We start from the raw sequence: 16,965 nt of genomic DNA, 5'->3' as shown, positions 1-16,965 counted from the left end.
GGCCACCCCAACTGGGAATACCCGGGTCACCCTAGAGGCTGTTGGACAGCCCATAATGCTATACATGGTATCTCTGCATCATGCCTGGTACCTTAGTTCAGTCAGCTAAGAACAACAACACAGTAACAACAACAAAAACCTGTGCTACCTCCATGGCCCCATCAGAGCCAGGCAGCCAAGTGCCCTATCCCCAAGCCACCTTCATGGCCCCCAAAAAGCCAATAAGCATATGGAGCTCATACAAGAGATACCTCTTGAACGTCTGGCCCTGGTGGCCAGGGAGGATTGCATTCTGGGACCTATGGGATTGAAACAAATGGAGAGAGAGTTCTTAGAATTCTGCTACCCCCAAAGTAGCACACAGACAGCAGACTGAAATGTACCCTTAGTATTACGAGTGAGAGCTATCTATTTTTCCTGGAATTTTAGCCCAGGGGGCACTCTTCAGGATTACCCACATCCGGAGGCTATAGAAGTGATTTCAAAGAATATGGGCCAGGGCACTCCATCTTTGTGCTTTCCCTTGGCCTCACCATAGCTCAGTGGGATCACCCATAAAGGAACACATATATTTGTATGATTATTTAGCAACATATTCAAAGGTCTAATCATTATGCTATATGCCTGAAACTAATCCAATTTTATGTCAATTTTACTTTAAAAAAGAAGATAATATATTCAGATTTCACAAGAAGGTCTCATGAACCTTAGACTAAATATATTTCCTGAAGTCGCTTCTTTCAAAATCAGGTCCTTGCAATCCTGTGCAGCAATAATTATTGGAAAATTTTTTATATTCAGTTGAAATTGTATCTTAGTCCTGCCTCACTCCAGGAGTAGCACAAAATGGCTTTGATTGTCCTCTGCCACTGTTTTGTAATTGCTCTGTTTCAAGTTTGAGATCTACTGGTTCTTCCAATAAAGGTGAGTAGGAGGAAAAAAAGTGAAACTTATGGTTGTTTGAGAGCTAATACCTGACTCAGTGAACATCTATTTTGGAATTGTGTGTTTGAACTCAGGAGGAAGTCACTAAACTTTATAATGGCCATGTTATCTTAGTAAACAGAGCCTACTTAAAATTGTCACTCTGTTGTACAATGACATTGTGCTCTTGCTTAGACTATTTAACTGCAGCTTCTGTTTCCTTATCTGTGAAGTGGGATTTCTCATCATTCCTGACAGATATTTTGTGAGATCAAATTAAATAACAAATGCAAATTTTTGGCAGAGAAGCTTACAAAATATGAGCCTGATATAAGTTAACAGTGAACTATGATTTTTATTCTGAAATAATTGTGTAAATTCCTACAATACAGTTATAGATAATGTTCCATGAACAATATAAACTTTGCTACTGGTTAATTCTACTTTTTTTTTTGAGACAAGTTTGATATTTTCCACTGAGATTATACATAAGGCCCTCTGAAGTTACTTTTATTCATTTGAATTTTAATTTTACTTGATTTTTAAAGGTTTATTTATTTATCTTATTTATTTTAATTTCAATTTTACTTTATTTTGTTTAAAGTTTTATTTATTTATCTTAGAGAACATGAGTGCATGTGTGTGGTGGGTAAGGGCGGAGGGAAAGGATCTCCAAGCAGACTTCTGCTGAGTGCAGAGCCCCAAGGGCTGATCTCATGACCCATGAGATCCTGACCTGAGCCGAAACCAAGAGGTGGATGCTCAACTGAGTCACCCAAATGCCCCTAAGTTATCTTCATTTAAACAAATAATTATATATTTAATTGAAAAAAACCTGCATTTAGGTTGTTGGGTGAAAAATCAAGGAAATGCATATAGGAATGTCTTTGTTAATTCAGAGGACCTTCAAATAGAGTGAGGAATTTGTTAATCAATACCGATTCAAATACTGGTTAAAGTCTTGCTGTGTACTATATCTCGAGCCATAGGAGGTAAATATTGATTTTACTAAAGCACAGAGAACTCTGTTACTCGTTATTACACACCTATTATGTGTGAAGTGAAATTTCAACTGACTTCAGAATCCATGCATTCCAATTGCTGTAGCTGCAAAGAACAGTCACATTTATTCTGCTTATGGGTCTACAGCTTGGTCAGGGCTTCTTTTCTCTGCTCTGCATGGTGTCTGGTTAGAGGGCATCTTGAAAATTTGGTTAACTCAGGGACAGCTGGAATCAACTGAAGGCTCACTCACTTTTAGCCCTGGTACCTGCACTGTGAAGATTCAAACAGCTGGGGCCCTCAGACAAGTCTCTTTATCTCTAGACATAGGATGAGTCTCCATTTGGACACATTGGTGTAAATATTGCTGCTCCTGTACTACAACAAATTGTCTTCAGCTGCCACTTCACCATGGCTGGCTAAGTGAGGCAGAAGTATAAGTCTGTTCCCATTGCCTCAAGGGAGCCAACTCTTTCATATGGTTTATGTTCAGCTCTCCCTCTGAGAATCAGGCCATGGATGGACGGCAGCTGAGAATATATCCTTGCTTGTTCCCTTCTCCTTCCCTAGCCGACCTTACTTCCTTACAGGTTTCTGCAAACGAGCACCTCCTCAGTTAGTCTCATGCTCCTGAACTCCTGTCTTCAGCTCTCCCCTAGTAAATCCAACCTAAGATATAGGGTGAAAGTACATGTGGAAAGATAATTAAAAATATCCCTCATTAAAATAAATAAAGCAACAATTTTTTCATTCATAGCTTTTTGGAGCAACTGCATTGATTCTTCTCTGATATTAATTAATTTGGTCTAGAGATATAGTTTTTGGGACTGTCCAACTATCCATTAGAGCCTACTCTTCATAATACTGGACATTGCTTTAGTTAAAATCTGTGTACCAAAAATCCCAGTGCCTGACTATCTCTTGGAAAACTCATCTGTGTAAATTAGTTGAGTTTTATTCCAGCCTCCCTTTTCACACACAAAGCACAGGACACACTTATTATTATTATTATTATTTTAAGATTTATTTATTTATATGTGAGAGAGAGAGAGCACGAGGGCAGTGGGCGGGGCAGAAGGAGAGAGAGAAAGAATTCTCAAGCAAACTCCCGACTGTAGATCCCCACACAGGGCTCTATCCCAAGACCCTGAGATCATGCCCCCCACACAGGACACACTTTTATTTATTTATTTATTTATTTTTAAAAAGATTTTATTTATTTATTTGATAGATCACAAGTCGGCAGAGAGGCAGGCAGAGAGAGAGAGGGGGAAGCAGGCTCCCCGCTGAGCAGAGGGCCCAATGCAGGGCTCGATCCCAGGACCCTGGGATCATGACCTGAGCCGAAGGGATAGGCTTAACCCACCGAGCCACCCAGGCGCCCTAGGACACACTTTTAAAGAAAAACTCTCTTACCTATCACAGCATCATCAACAGTTGTTACAAGAGATTCACACGAAGCATAGATTTAGACAGCATTCTGTGGACTCTGTGCCTTTATTTTCGAAGTTGAGGCTAAATTTATCATTCGCAAATACTTTCACCCATTCAATAGGTTGTCTTGTTTTGTTGATGGTTTCCTTTGCTGTCCAAAAGTTTTTTATTTTGATGGAGTGGAATCTAAACAACAATAGCAATAGCAAACAAACAAAGCAGAATCAGACTGTAGGATCAAAATCAAAATATAGAGAACAAATTGATGGTTGTCAGAGGGGAAGAGATAGGGTTTTGGCAAAGTGGTTGAAGAGAATAAGAAGACACAGGGTTTCAGTTACGGAATAAATAAGTCATGGTGATAAAAGACAGCATAAGGAATATAGTCGATGATACTATAACAGTACTGGGACAGATGGTAACTATACATGTGGTGTACATAACAGAATGTATAAATGTGTTGAATCACTATTTGTATACCTGAAACTAATGTAAGATTGTGTGTCAACTATACTAAAATAAATAAATAAATAAATAAAAATGCAATAGAGGCTAAATTTACATTTTTGTACAATATCCAATAATACTGGATGATTCAAATGGAACTTTCAACAAAAACTTAAGAATTTAGAAAGTTAAGTTTTCTAAATGGGTTATAGGTACATTCTCTAAATTTATAGACTTTAGACAATATTTTTCAGAAAGAACGAGCAAGAAGCAGAGCAAAGTTGAGAGTTAGCATAGATGGTTATAATAGCATATAATTCCACCTATGTTTTACTATGAAAAAAAATTTAAGTAGATTAATCTCTTCACAGATCTTCCAACCCTCACCGCTTTTATGCTCTACCTCTTCCCCTCACTTACATTTATGAGGGCCAGCAAACCAGTCATTCCTTCAACCCCCGGGTGCTGCTGCATGCACTCACAGCAGCAAACCCTAAGAAGGCACCAGCCCACTAAATCCCCTTTTTGTAATCCAGCAATATTGTTTCACCTATTTCCTGCCAATGGTTAGGGGAAAAAAGCATTTGTGTAAAGTGTATTTTAAACCTCTCTTTTCTTAAGACAGCAAAGGAAGAAAGTTGATGATTAATGACATCCATAAAAACTGAATGGCAGTATTTTAATCTTTCAGGTTATACTCACATTCTGAAACAATAATTCCTTAACTCACAAAATGAATTTTATCAATGACATTATTTTAAACCTTCTAGTTAAGCTTGCACTTTGAAAGAATATTTTCTTAGCCTATAAATTGGATGAAATCAGGAATTTCATGCAATAGTTCCTACCTAAAAAAAAAAAAAAAAAGAAAAAAAAAAAAGAAAAGCTCAGTTTCCTGGGAAAATATGGTATGGACGTCACAGAGGTGTGAAACTATTTTACTGTTTAAAATAAACACAATAGGGTGCCTGGGTGGCTCAGTGGGTTAAAGCCTCTGTCTTCGGCTCAGGTCATGATCCCAGGGTCCTGGGATCGAACCCTACATCAGGCTCGCTGCTCAGCAGGGAGCCTGCTTCCTCCTCTCTCTCTGCCTGCCTCTCTGCCTACTTGTGATCTTTGTCTGTTAAATAAATAAAATCTTTAAAAAATAAATAAATAAAATAAAAACAATAAAGTCATATAAGTGAGCATAGGAAAAATTAAACCTATATCTCTGAGAAATAAAGAGGAGAATAGATTTTATGTTAACACTATAGTTTGGGAAGAGAAGTTCTGGCAATTAATGAAAGACCTCTTATTCACTGCTCCAATAATAATCTAGTGAATGGACAAGATTCCAGTAATTAGAAATAAAAGGCCTAAGGGAGAGAAAGGGAAACCAGATAAAAAGATACAGCGTGCTTCTCTGGCCCAGCAGATGGCATGGGATTTGCTCCATAGTTCCATAGCAAATCTAAGCAACCTGGTAATTCTAGAGATGATTTTGATTGTCACAACTAGGAGTTACATTTATGTAACTAATCTAACATTAGTTACATTTATGTAACTAATCTAACATTAGTTACATTTACTTGGGCAGAAACAAGGGATGCTATTAAAACATCTTAGGATGCACAGAATGGTCCCTCCCCATACAGGCTTATCTGACCCAACATATCAAAAGGGCCAACTTTGAGAAACGTGTTTTAAGCTAAGGCCTCTCTCTCCCACCAATAGCAAATTATAACCAAGGAAAATATCATATTGAGAAAAATGCCACTAATGTTTTCCTTCTGTTTTTGTTTTGTTAATTTAGCCACATACCAAAGTAGATCCTAAATGTGGGACATTTACTCATGTGATCCTCAAAGTGGACCCATTCTTTTTCAAAAACAGGTATCAGTTGTATGATACATTTGGCCCATTTCTGTACCTATTCATCCTGACATTGCTGTGTTGCAGTGGAGAATGGCTGGCCCCATCTTTACTGTTCTGGGGAAACCTTTCCTAGGCAGCCAGTTGTACAGCTATCTTGCCTCAGGGTGGGTCCTTGGAGTGGCTGTGTGACTGCACTGAGAAACTTTCCTCCCAGGTTAGCTTTGCCTCCAGGCTCTTCATAATTGTTCCTGTATTCTATAAGGTAGAGTGTGTTCATTTTTTTAAGGATCACCCTGACGAGTAACCCCGGGTGGCAATTTACCTTGTTTATTTCCCTAAATTCTTATTAATGGTGGTCTTGGTAGGCCAAGAAAATTTTGAATAGCTATAAGCAATTAGTGGCCAATTTGAGCAGAGAAACTCCCATGCAGAGAGCAGTTAGATTTTCCAGTATGATCAGATATTTTTTTTTTCCTAAGAATTGTATTTGCTATAACATCCAAGAACTATGACTGTTTACTGTAGACAGGCAATGTTGCAATTGTTGTAAAGCCCACTCCCATAGAGGATTATGTAAAACTTGCAATTGGTATTGAGAGAAGGCTAGGCTAGGGAAGAATTCCTGTGATGGTTGTAGCCCCTGTATTTTTTAGACACGCCTTGGGTCAGTGATATTATGTTGTATACACTGCCTTCCTTGTATATATTGATAAGTGCCTGGGGAGGAGGTCCATGGCAAGATGCCCTTGGTCACTGGGCTAATGCAATGTCTTTCCATCCAAATAAATGAGGCTTATACTGGAAGGGAAGAGAATTCATTATAATTAGTAGGAAAAGAGCTCAATACCTGTAAAGGTGTATATTGTTGGCTGGATTTATATTTATAATCATCCTAAGGAGAAGGAAAAGCTGCAATTTTATCTCTAAAATCCTATAGGGTTTGTCAACATTGACTCTGGATTATAGTTTTTGATTTGATTGATCATGATCAGGTCATGAAAATCCTGGTTGTGATAGAAGGTGTATACTATCTTTGAGCAGTATCTTTTAATGATACTCACTAGGTAGTGGCCCATTGCTCTTTTTGTTTAATGGCCACTAATTAATAATAGCGGGTTATGTATGATTTAAAGTAAAAGTTAGCCCATACAGTTTAGAAGGCATTTAGGAGCCAGGTATGGCAACTTAGAGTCTGACTTTGTAGGAATAGCTATTTCTAGTAGTGGTAGACATGGGAGGAAGAGTATTATTCTCAGGGCTGATGTGTATGATTATGTTGGTGGAATTAATCAACACAGGCCACAACATGGCTCCCTTTGTCCCTGCTATGACCTATGTTGTGTGTCTCCATGTGGTGTACATGTACTGTGTTGTTTTCAGACATTCCTTGTCAACATTAGAATCCAAATTACCAGGACACGTAGTAGACATCAGTGAGGATGAGAACTTCTCAGATACGAAAGAGGCACAGCAACAGTGGTAAATGAAAGTAAGAGATTTATTTGTGGCCATCAGGAGAGGATCTGACTATCTCCTGAGTGTTGCCAAAATACTGTCAGGAGTGATTAGTTCTACTGCCTAGGTGTTGGGAGCAAGTCCAGACCTGTTCCATAATACTTTTGTTGAGCAGAGTACATGGGAAGCTGGTGAAGATGCTTCTCTTTCCAGGTAGTGGTTAGTGTCTTGTTTGGCTTATGTTGGATGATGAGGGAATGAAGGCTGACAATGGTCCCATCATCAGTGGTTCACAACAGGACCTTGTTAAGACAATAAAGAAAATGGCTAGACTCTGAATTATTGGTAAGAGTAAAGGGAAAGATGAAAGTACTAGGTCGTTGTTCCTTTGCTATGGCTTACAAAGCCAGGGTTCTTGTGTCTGTGAAGACTGGTAATTGGATATATCTGGTGAGGGTATAAACATCAAAAGAGGTTGCAGTATCTCCATTGTTAGTCTCTCCTGTTATTGTTTATTTAAATATGATGTAGTTATGCCATGATATGTGTGTAGGGGGGTTGCTTAACATTATGGTTGCTTGACCATTTGGGGGACCATTGTCTTCCAAGATGTCTCAATTACCTCTGTTTTAGAAGCTCATTGTGCCCTTCTATGACACCTACTATTGTAGTGTGAGGTTGAGTTAGAAGGGTAGATTGGAACTAGAAACGAAATATTCTTAGTAAATGTTGTAGACTCCCTTAGTGTATCTTTTAATTGATTGGGAATAGTTTGCCATTCTGAATTAAAAATGTATCCCCCATGGAGCTCCTGGGTGGCTAGGTAGGTTGAGAGTCAGACTCTCTTTCTCTCTCTCTTTCTTTTCTTTCTTTTTTTTTTCTTTCTTTTTTTTTTTTTTTTTTTTTTTTTTTTTTTTAATTATGTTATGTTAACCAACCTATAAGAGTCAGACCCTTGATTTTGGCTCAGGTCATGATCTTAGGGTGATGGAAACAAGCCCTGCATGAGGCTCCATGGCTTGGAGCCTGCTTGAGATTCTCTTTCTCCTCTCCTTCTGTCCCTCCTCTACTCTCACTGTAAAAAAATAAAAATATAAAAAAATTAAAAATAAAGTACTATCCAAACTCAACAGACTGAGAGGATCTTTTTTTTTTTTTTTAAAGATTTTTTCTTTATTTATCTGACAGAGATCACAAGTAGGCAGAGAGGCAGGCAGAGAGAGAGAAGGAAGCAGGCTCCCTGCAGAGCAGAGAACCCGACGTGGGGCTCGATCCCAGGACCCCGGGATCATGACCTGAGCCGAAGGCAGAGGCCTAACCCACTGAGCCACCCAGGCGCCCCCGACTGAGAGGATCTTATATCTTATTCGGGATAGTTGTCTACTTCCTCTTAGTAAGGTGTTTATTCACAGTTGTGACAGATGGTGAGACAGACTCTTTTTTGAGAGCAGTGAGTAAGATGTCATCAATATAAGGCCAAAACCATGTTTTTCATGAGGTGTATGGGACAGGTGTCTAGGTGTTATTAGCAAATTCCATGTGCAATCGGAGGGCTATTTAAGTACTCCATAGGCAATCAGAGAAGAGTATACTGTTGACCCTCAAAAGTGAAGGCAGGTTGTGGTTGACAATACAATGAAATTTTTTACTCAGTAGAACATATTATCCAAGTTTATAACTTCAAATCATCTAACCATGCTTTTTGAATATTATCCACTAAAATGAGAATGATTGGTAGAGGTTTTTTAAGAAAACCAACAGCTTGGTTTAACTATCTTTGGTCTGTATTTATTCTCTACTCATAGCAGTGGCTTTAAACACAGGCCATATCAGGGAATTGAAAAGGGAGATGTTAGGTTAACTAAACTATAGCAGTTAGCTGATACTGTGGCATATTTACCACCTGTCCTGTAGAGAAAAGTTAACTGGTTCCCATTGGGTGGCATCCACCAGAAACACAGAGCCTTAGATATATTCCAGGAGGTTTCCTACTGACTGAGGAGGTCCATTCTAATAATAATGAAATGAATAGTGGGGAATGGAGGGGAAAACCACCAGGACAGAAGCATCTTTTAATAAAACTGAGCTGATTTTTTAATAAATAAATAAATAAATACCCCTTAAATTAATTTTTCTCCTACATTATGAGATGATCACACCCTGGAGTCAGTAAGGGTTTTTAAAACATACGTGTTTCCCGGGATTAGAGAGGTTTGAGCATCTGTGTCCAACAGAGATCCCCCACTATTTATTTTTTGGAGCCCAAACTACAGTTAAGGTGGTAGAAGAGCCTTTATCTTCTAGAAGGGGCCATTTCAGAGACCCCAGATCCTTGTGTGTAGTGGGTCCCTGACACTGGCAAAGATCAAGGGCAAGTGTTGAAGGTAGGGCTGTCTCTGAGGGAGATACTAGCTGTGGTTTGAAATATAACCCCATTTAATATTACAATTATTCCACCAATATAGCAGAGATTCACCAATTTTGGACTCCTTTGTCCCTTAGGACACTCTCTTGCTCGTTTTGGGCTTTTGCTTAGAAGAGAGCCTGGATGGTTGGTTTGTTCTGAGAGTGGAGGTAGCTTCCTGTTCTTAGTAATTTTGATCCAGGTTGGGTGGGATATTGTTTTAATAGGCAACACTAGTTCTGAGTTTTTTAGGGATTTTTATCTGTCAAGAGCCTCCCTGAGAAGAAGCCCAGAACTCGGGAATTAATTCAGCTTCCTCCAAACTTGCTGAATCAGTATCTATTTTCTAACATCTTCATCTGACCAAAGACTTTGGCCTTGTCCAACATTTTGCATTGACAGTCAGCTCAGGTATTATGAGACCTAAAGCAGAGTGAGCAGAACTTCAAAACCTAAAAATCCATATTAAAAAGTTTTATGTGGACAGGGGTCCACAACCTCCTCTGGTGGCCATTTCCATCTTACACACTAATTGTATAGAATCCTCTGCTGGGATACCACAATTTTTCATCTCATACTATGGCATGTAATTGTTTAGTTTTAGCCCCTAATAGGTGTTACTCAGTCACTGGTATATGTCACTCATTCACTCTATATTGCCAGGCAATCACTTTCTCTTTTGGTTCCAGGTAGGTTATTAGGGAAAGACGGAGCCTCAGGGCAAGAAGGAGGGCATATTTTCATCTCCAAGTGAGAAATGGATCCTCCTTCTTGACCCTTCTTGTCTTTTCTCTCTTTGTTATTTTGGTGATGGTCACCAGCAAAGCTGAGGGTTAATTATTTTCACCCTTATCATGGTTGTATTATGCTGGCTTTTACTCTACCAGGCATTAGTCCTCTTTTCTGGGGTCCTGCCCCCTCTAGTCTACCAGTAGATTAGTAGAAGGGAACTAGAAGAGGGGAACTATTCTACTGGAGGGTGGGGAAGAGGAGAAGACAGGAAAGAAACAAAGAGTGATTATTTACTAAATAATAATACAATCTTTCTGAAATGGTAGGGCTGAATTCCTGAAGTATTCTTTGAGCCCAGGAAGGTAAATTTTCTAACAAAATTGCAATTTTTAGGATAAGGAAAAATGTTAGGTTGAAAATAGTAGTTAAGGTGGCAAACACTAGTGTCTTCCATGTTAGCAAAATGACCCCAGAAAATCTAGTAAATCTAAGATCATGTTAAAACTTAGAAAATTGTCATTAAACTGTCTGCCAAAGAAACAAACCTAGATGGTTTACCAGATGAATTCTTTGAAACCTATAATGAAAATGTTTCAGAGATAGGATAAAAACTTTCAGCTTCCCTTTTTATAAAGCCATCACAATCCTGAAAGAAAAATCTGCTGAAGATGATACAACAAAATAGATACCTAAGTAGAGTACTATTATTTATGAATATCATTGGAAGATTATGTAATAAAACTTTATAAGTAGAATTCCATAGCATCTTAATAGAGTAATCTACCATGATAATGTAGATAATAACCATCATGCTTGGATGGTTCAATATTTTGAAGTCTATAAATATAAGCCTACCAAGTTATTAACTCAAAGGGCAAAAATATCTGACTAGTTCAATAGATGCCAACATTAGAAAGGCAAAGTAAGGTTAGTTACCTTTGGAGATGATGTGATGATAAAGCTGAACAGCACAAAATAATTAAATTTTAAAAAAATACAATGAGAACATTAGTTTACTGATTATAAATTAGTGTGTTAAATTCAATAACTTGTCCTAAATAAAGAGTAACCACTTAAGATATACTCTATAGGAAATGACCAGGAACAGAAGGAAAGATGCAAAGAGATGAAAAACTGTACTTTCTTTTTCATAAGATTTAGTATTTAAAGAAAAATCATGCTATCTGAATGACTGGATGAATTAATATGCTAACAATCAAACCAACTAAAAAATGTTTGTTGTGCTTTGATTTTTAATAAAATGATTCTTAATTTTATCTGAATATAAATATACTAAAGTATTAAAAGAAAAGTGATGAAAACAGCTTGCAAAAAGGGGCAAATATTCTCCAAAAAATTAACTCAGTGAATGAATATGAGAAAGACTTAGAAAAAAAAAGGAATAGGACCAACCAGTGGCTCAGGCACAGGGAATGTGGCTGAAATGGTGTGGATTTGGATATACAGTACCTTCTGGGCACCTGCTAAGTCTTTTCCTAAAAAGAATGTGAAGTCATTGAGATATTCTATCCAAAAATAGGATAGTATCAGAGTTTGCTTTGAAAAGACCATTGCCATAGTATTATTTAATAAAGGATGTAAACACGGATAAAATATGAAAAAAAAATTATGAGAGGAAGTCCCAAAAGTTTGAAAAGATATTATGTTTTTTAATAATTGCTTGAGAAAAGTCTACTATTACATTCAAATAAGGAATTTAAGCTAATCGATCACAAAATCTTTTACTTCTTTATGCCTTTTGGAAGTTGCTCTTTTGCTTTTTGGCAATTGATATAGTAGAAAAGTTTTCAAAGGTATAGATTCTCGTTCATGTGTTTGTTGGTAATAATGTGCTGTTCTTTTCAAGGTGATTGCTTAAAATTTTTGACTTCAAAGTCATAATATAAAATTCATACCAAGGTATACCCAGTATAGAAATCCTCTTATAGTTTTCCAGATACATGTTAAACACTCTTGGTTTTCACACTTAGACTTACTCTCAGATTAGAAAACTTTTATTATTTTGTACTAGCATTATTTCTTCTCTATAGTTTGTTTTTTATTTTTTAAATTTATGGTCAATCTGCTTTTAAAATTACCAAATATAATTAGTTTTAGTATTTTATTTACTTATGTTTTTCCTGTTTTCCTACTTTTTGACTTCTTACTATTTAGATTTTCTACCATTTATAGCTTGCTACTTACTATGAAAACCGGGATTTAACTTTACTTTGGTTTTCATTTTAATGGAGTCGTTCCTCGACTTAATTTGTTATACATCTATCATTTTCTCCTTTATGGAGAACGTGAAATACTTTAGAAAAGGTCTGTTTAGAAAAATGTTTTTAGACAGAGTAGTTTATTCAAAATACCTTGTTCATTACTACTCTTTTTCTCTTTAGCAGCATTTCCCCCCTGAATCCTATGATAAATACTATTTCTCTATTTCTATTTCCTCTATATGTTAAGTAAATTTGTTCTTTTTGGGCTTTCTGAAATGTTTCTTTCTAGCAGTAAATCCCAAATCAAATGAATGGATGTCAGAATTAATCACATGTTTAGGGGCAGAAGAGGACAATCAATAAGATGATATGAAACAATCAGAAAATTGTATAAAACTTTTTTTAAAAAACATAATATAATCATTACCTTGGCCAGTAGATCTAACTATTTAAGAACAACATAAATACTGACAGACTCCCTCCTCAGCCAAATTTTTTTCAGGCTCCTCTGAGCCCTCTTCTTGGTGAGGTCTCTATCTTGTCTCCCATTGTCACTGTGGCTGCATAGCCCAAGTTTTAGCAAAAATCCTGTTAAATAAGTTTAGCAGGAATCCCCCTGCTATTGATGCCTCCTTTTAGTAACTTTCCATCCACTAACCCCCTCCCTGCTCCTTGACTGTAAATCTCCATTCATCCTTGCTGTATTAAGAATGGAGCTCGATTCTATAATGAAGTCTCTTTTCCCCTATTGCAATAGTTTCCAAATAAAGTCTGTTTTTACCACTTACTACTGTCCACATTTAGTTTCCTTAAAAGTACATTTTAATAACATATACAAAAATATATGGAAACTTGAGACAAAATACTAGAAGAATAAGAAATAAAAAGAATTTCTTTTCATTTCTCTTTCTTTCTTTCTTTCTTTCTTTCTTTCTTTCTTTCTTTCTTTCTTTCTTTCTTTCTTTCTTTCTTTTTCTTTCTTTCTTTCTTAATGGAATTAGGTATGCTTCGCTCATGGGGAAATAAAAACAAACAAACAAAAAACAGGACAAAATAGTTAAGGAAAAGCCAGAACAGTGGGGTGTAAGCTGTAACATCCTCCAGAAAACCTTGCCTTATTAAGCTAATTGGTTTCTGTTTGCTTCCTCTCTGGCCCCAGGTGCTTTCAGCTCTGCTCTGTAGGCAGTCCCGGTTTCTCCAGGAGGGTGTGAGTGCATTACTCAGTGTGCACAAATACTCAGTAAAAGCTAACTTCCTAACTGCCCCGAGCTGAACTGACCTGCACAAAACTACAGAATTGCTAAATAGGGAGTAAAGCCAAGTGGACCACCTGCTCCTTGTTCCAGCCTTGGAGATCTTTCATTGACTATACCGTGTGAGAGTGGACAATCTGAATTAACAAAAGGGAATGAGGGATGTCCTATTTCATATTGATAGCATTAAAAACAAACATCTTTCCCAGGGCGTTTTTACACATATTTATACCAGGATATGCACTACCTCCGTTACGCAAACATAATTTTAATAATTACTATTTTTAATAATGACAAAGAATGGGTAAATATGCATTTTACTCTCAATTAAAAACTTACTATTTTGAAAATTGATTAAACATTACATGAAACTTTATGACTTATAAAAAAGTGCTGTTTTAGAGAATTCATTGGTATACTCAAAAAATAATCTCCATAGAATGACTTTTGTGAACAGGATTGTATAAAGTCCAATTCCTGATGTGACAAGTAAAAATATGTGAGTATTCACAATCTATGTTGTTATACATAGGATTTAGGGCATAAATTAACATTATACAAAAGTGTGATTTGTGATAATGAAAGTTACAAATAGAAAGATTTTTAACTTCGTTTATCTGGAATATCTTCTTAAAACTCTTGATTTTTCCCACCTTCTTAGGAACATGTATAGCAATTTTAGCTGAAATTACACTATTAAGTGCCTAAGAGCTCATTTTATGCAGTAAGACAATGTTATCTTTACTCTCTGTCAAAACACATTCTTTAATCATGAATATCTTTCATTTTTATTTTTATTTTTATTGTGGCTGAGATTAAAAAATAACTTATGATTGAAATTTTTATGCAGTGGATTTTTAGGTCACCTACATACCTTACTTGATATTCCAAAAATGTTATTCTATATTTGAGTCCTGTAAACTCCATCTAGATAGAAGTCTTCTTAGAATAGAAACACATTGTTTGACATTTGGTTGTTCTTTATTTTGATAAAAGTGATGCATAGAAAGAAGTTTATCTTTAAAAAATTTTTTTTGGCAAGTGAGCTTAAGAAAAGAAGTTTTGCTCAAGGGTTTGGTCAGGCTTAATATTAGACAAAAAATCAGCTGGGATTGATAATGGAAATAGCAAGAGATTACTTTCTTCATTTTACCAGCGCTTATAAAAAGATCAGTTTTCTAAGCAATACTTACTGAACAAAAATTAAACATTTCACACACTTTTTTTACTACAGGAAGAAATGACAAGATCCCAGTGTTTTTGAAAGTGGGGTCTTAACGGTTCTGTACTATTTAATAATAAGACAGCAAGTGGATTTCTGTGCAAGTTCAATTTTTGGGTATGCCAAAGATACTAGAGTTAACAGCTAAATAAATAAATCATGTTCAATACCTTGGTTGAGTTTAACAAAATTTATTTAGCTGGTTGAAAGGATTGCTAGGGACATTGTAGGTAAGGTTTCTAAATGTAATTGGGAATGTCAAAACGAATCATAACAAAATGTACGACTGTGCAGGTTTCTGCTTTGCACCAGACATTTCTAATGCACGGTATAGTTACACAAAAAAAGCCTTCAGTGTCAGTTATGAAATTGTATGATAGAGAAAAATTCATTTTTCTTTCCTTTATGATAACACGTTTTAATGGCTTTAGCTATATGAAAGCATTTTTTTTAATACAAAGGCCATGAATTATATGAACCGTGCATGAGAATTGAGTGGAAAAAAGTAATTTTCAATATGCTAATGCCACACTGTATTGCTTGAAACAGAGCAGTCCAATAGCAATACAGAATAAGTCCTACATTCAATGTAAAATTTTCTAGTATCCGTGTACAAAAGAGTAAAAGAAACAGGTGAAATTAATGATGATAACATATTTTATCTAACCCCAACTATCCAAGATGTTACATCTCTTTAGCATGAGATCAATATAAAAATTATTGATATTTTGCATATTTTTCTATACTTGCAACTCTGGTGCCTATTTTATACCTATGGCATATTTCAATTTAGACCAGCCACACTTCCAACACATATTAGACAGTACAAGCTTAGACGAAAATACCTACATTATTTCTTCATTTCATTTCAATACTAAAATGTTCTCATAGATTTACATGCATCTGTCATCATATTAAATAGTGATTAAAGGTGAAAATTTAGTCATATGGCTGGGATATTTCTCTGTAAAACTTAAATATTGACTCATAAAAATTAACATTTTTCTAATGGAAATGTTTTCTTTGTTTATAATAGTTGAGAACTGAAAGGCATAGCCTGCAGATATTATTTTTATATTAATGGATTGTCTTAATATTATAAAAGCCTCTATCAGGTGTCTTAACATTTCTTTAAGGTATAAGATGGATATGCACTCATACCATTTCATGGGAGGTATGCTTATAATTGAAATTTCATGTATCTTCTCTATTTTCAAAGGATTGAAGGATTCATACTCTCACAAGCACTAAAAAACTATTTAATTTACCTGGTCATTCTCTGTCACAGTTTCTTATCTTACTGAATGACACTCTAATTCCTTACCTTGTCTGTTACCACTCATCAAGAGATAATGAGCTGACCCTTCTCCAAACGCTTAGTCTGAACCACAGATAACACTGAATATTTGTTGGTGAGAAAAGTGGATAATAGGTATGTTTAAGAGATGGGCAATATCTGGACAGGGACAAAATAATCGTGGGTGCTCCTTAAGGGCAATGCTGTCGGCTCCGGCAGGCTATGAAAAGAAGATGGAGAATCAAATCACAAGAACAACTTATTCATATCACCTTAAAAAGCACTAATCAACTGGTTTGGCTTAAAAAAAAATAAAAAGTCTGAAACATACTTTTTGATACGAGTAAAGGAAACTTGAGGTGGTTAATAGCAAATAGTCCATCTCATAGTTAAGGTTCATAGTCAATTTTATATTTTTTAAAGTTCCATTTTATTATTTCTTTGAGAGAGGGAGAAAGAGCATTAGCAGAAGGGGCAGAGGGAGAAAGAATCCCAAGCAGACTTCATGCTGAGCACAGTGCTTGCTGTGCGGCTCTATCTCTTGGCTCTGAAATCACCACCTAAGGGAAACCAAGAGTCAGATGCTTAACTTACTGTGCCATGTAGGCACACCCATAGTCAAATGTAGTAAGTTAATTCAACTGATTAACAATAGTTAAGTTCTTAAATTTAATAGTTCAAAATCACCATAAACCCGTTGTCTTTTTATCTCATAT

At 36.2% G+C, this 16,965-nt stretch overlaps 1 protein-coding gene across 1 annotated transcript in view; it reads left to right on the top strand.

Annotated features, from left to right (window-relative positions):
- The first annotated feature begins 840 nt into the window (after positions 1-840).
- Positions 841-16,965, top strand: part of LOC309863867 (uncharacterized protein) — a 199,102-nt gene continuing 182,977 nt past the window's right edge. The window contains exon 1 of the mRNA XM_082729125.1: positions 841-924. The gene's annotated coding sequence lies outside the window, so the exon portion shown is untranslated. The remainder of the gene's footprint in view (positions 925-16,965) is intronic.

The sequence above is a fragment of the Mustela nivalis genome, assembly GCF_964662115.1.
Source record: "Mustela nivalis genome assembly, chromosome: 4".
In the NCBI taxonomy this organism is placed as follows: domain Eukaryota; kingdom Metazoa; phylum Chordata; class Mammalia; order Carnivora; family Mustelidae; genus Mustela; species Mustela nivalis.
Note: the sequence above shows the minus strand (reverse complement) of the source record. Positions and strands in the feature narration are given on the sequence as shown.